Source organism: Sinocyclocheilus anshuiensis, unplaced genomic scaffold (assembly GCF_001515605.1).
Source record: "Sinocyclocheilus anshuiensis isolate Anshui unplaced genomic scaffold, SAMN03320099.WGS_v1.1 scaffold3406, whole genome shotgun sequence".
Taxonomy (NCBI): Eukaryota; Metazoa; Chordata; class Actinopteri; order Cypriniformes; family Cyprinidae; genus Sinocyclocheilus; species Sinocyclocheilus anshuiensis.
Genome location: NW_015541310.1, coordinates 111296 through 114538, shown reverse-complemented (window position 1 = coordinate 114538; position 3243 = coordinate 111296). Strand labels below are relative to the sequence as shown.

The window sequence follows — 3243 nt, the reverse complement described above, 5'->3', positions numbered from 1 at the left end:
GCACTCTATTGCATCAGTAGATGCAAAGAAGATAGAGTAAAACATATTTAGCTGATTCAAGAGGCATCTGATCAACCTGGGGTGCCCCAAAATATGATGATATGTAATATACAATGATATAATCACTGCAACTTTACAGTTACTTGATCTTTTTTAACCATTAGGTGACAGCACCCCTAGATACTATGAATTATTAGTGCACCAAAGCAAGCTAAACTGAATTTATTCCTCCAGTAGCCTATGTAGCCTCACTTGAGACCGTTTTCGTTCGCAGACTGAATTTGAGCATATTTGTCATTCTCATAACGTCAAAGACAGGTTTCATGCAAAGCGGAAAGAAAACATGCAAAGAGTTTGTTTATATCCCAGTTAATGATAACGTTATCTCAGTCACAACTGGAAAAGAATGATAGCATCCGGACTGTTATGAGAAACTCTATCACAATCTGATCCATGTGACTGACAGATTACAGCAGCCTTGTTTTAAAGAACGACCCCTTGGGCGACAAACAACAATTTCTCATGGGACAGTGAGTGTGTTTCTCCAGGGGGCGCTTGGTGGCTCAGAACGCAGAATTCTCCATTGAGATCCATTCAAATCTCAGTAGTATTTGTATATTTTTTCGAGACGTTTATACACTAAAAAGTATAATCGTTTAAATTTTGGTTTAAATTCTTACTTGTTTCACGAATGAAAACACATTCCGTCAATCGTTATAAAACAATTTCGCTAGTTATCGCAAACATCGGTGATTGGTCCATCCTTACCAGCGCTGAGGAAAGTAACATGTGTCACGTGACAGCGCTGTCTGCGTAATAGTTTAGCAGCGGTATAGACATTAAATGTAAAACGTAAATAATGGCTCTGAGTACCGTTAATATTGATTAAATGCACAATTGATATTTAAGTAAACAGATCTATTTGTTAGACCCAGCTTACCTGACCAATTATGGACGACTTCCGGGCCAGTAATATCTAGTCATGAATCATGCTAATCGCTTTTCTGCTCACTTGTTGTATTTCGGTAGCTCATCAGTGAAGTCTTGCTGTATTACTCAAGTCACTCGTACTAGAGTAGCAAGTTAGTGAAAGCACTGCTGTGAACACATGAGATGTTTTCTCTTCGATCCAAAACGTCTTTGGTTTAAAGGAAATGGATTAAACCCTGAGCTCAGGTAGGAATACTTCTGTTACAGTGATTTATTCAAATGAATGTCTATATATTCAAATAAATGAAAACGAAATGTTTCAATGTTGAATCATCTACCTGTTGGGACTGTCCCACAAGTGAATGTGCATGCATTGATTGCTGTTAATTCATTTTAATTTCCAATGTGTCTTGCAATTTTTGTTTAGCCTACTTTATTTTGTTAACACTCCTTCCATATTGTGCAAATATTAGGACAGACAGATATGTTCCAGCATAATGCATCTGTTTGTTTCATAACTGCTGCATTCTTCACATTTTCAGTGGTCACTTTGCAGACAGTATTAGATCCTTCTTTGTGGACGTGAATGTTGTTTCATTGTTTGTGTTGTGGGAGGGACAATGTGTAATAATCTTTTGTTAATTTGTCTTCAGTAGGAAAAAATAATATTGTGTTGACACATTCCTTTGTGAGTTTAAAAAGCTCAAAATATTTTCTTGTGCTTGGAATTCTCTTACATTACCTTCCTTTTACAGAGCACTAGAACAGGTTCCCATGAAAATGCATTGGTCAAAAGGTGTGGGAACCAGATGGATGGATAGACAAGCAGATATTCTGGGCTATATTTGAAAATGCACAGTGCATCCATAGTATTTATTTTGCTTTATGTTATCCTTAGTATCTAGATATAGCAACCATATATGGAGGAAACTAGACAAACTCAGGTAAATATCATATAGCATTGCTCTGACAGCTGTATGTGACTCTAGACTCATTGTACTGCTGGGACTGTACAAGTCAATGAAGTGATACTGATGGCCAATGGATCAAACAGAGGAAGTGTGTTTAAAGCATTATAAAAGCCGCATGGATGCCATTTGGACCACACCACCTTAACGGTTAGCTCAAACCCAACTTTTTGACCAGCTTTATTGACTTAAAAGTTAATGATTATATGCAGTTTGAGTAAGTGGTTGTATCTCACGCCTAATTTAGCTGATGTCGGTGTGTCTATTGTGCTGGATATCAGTATAGCCACAGATCGTCTTTTATTGGTTGCCATATTTGAAATGTTTTTCAGTGTAATCCAACATTTAGGATTTTTAAACACTGATTTCTTAGAATTAGCCTTTGACCAAGAGATTGCATTTGAAGTTATGTTATCATTAACTTCAAAGTGAAAGTGTTCATGAAATCTGATGTAAATAAACTTTTGCAATATTGGGTATTTTCTGAAATTTGATTGTAAAATATCGTAGTTACTGAACTATAGTTATAGTTGTAAAAGTAATATATTGATAGTTCCTCAAAGTGTCATCTCAAATTATCAGTATAGTTTAGACTTCAGGATAACATAATGTGCAAGACAGATTTGAAACTTGCTGTCTTGTATGTTAATCTAAATCAAACTATTTAGCATGATAGTTTTGAAGTAATTTTGACACAGACCAAGAATTATCTGTGGTGTTTCTCAAAAGCCACCACTGTGATATTTACCTAGCCATTTCCTCAAACTTGTTAGGTGGCTGTAATCCAGTCCATGGCTGTAGTGGGACATGCGTCCCAGACAGGTCAAGGTTTTGTAAAAATTTCTAGTGTTGCAAAAGTGAGACAGATTTTGAGGATACTCGACATGTAAGCATAATATCCCGAATCTTTAAATCTTAAGTTCATGTTCACAGTATTTAAACCCATAAGAGGATTATGCAGCTATTGCTTTTTAGAAATGATTTATATATACCTACACACTACTACACTACATATATGCCATTACTCCAGTCTTCAGTGTCACATGATCCTTCAGAAATCATTCATTTGGTGATTTAAGAAACATTTATTATTATTGATGTTGGAAACCGTGAAAACCGTGATACATTTTTTTCAGTATTCTTCGATGAATAGAAAAAAAAACAGTAGAACAGCATTTATTTCAAATAGATTTTTTTATGTCAATGTCTTTACTGTCACTTTTGATTAATTGAACTTGTCCTTGCTGAATAACAGTAATTATGTTTGGAGAAAAAATCTTACTGACCCCAAACATTTGATCGATAGATATTATCTATCTATCTATCTATCTATCTATCTATCTAT

The 3243-nt window shown here is 35.3% G+C and overlaps 1 protein-coding gene across 1 annotated transcript in view; it reads left to right on the top strand.

Annotated features, from left to right (window-relative positions):
* The first annotated feature begins 1858 nt into the window (after window positions 1-1858).
* LOC107690793 (multiple C2 and transmembrane domain-containing protein 2-like) overlaps window positions 1859-3243 on the top strand; it is a 27223-nt gene continuing 25838 nt past the window's right edge. The window contains exon 1 of the mRNA XM_016489210.1: window positions 1859-2048. The gene's annotated coding sequence lies outside the window, so the exon portion shown is untranslated. The remainder of the gene's footprint in view (window positions 2049-3243) is intronic.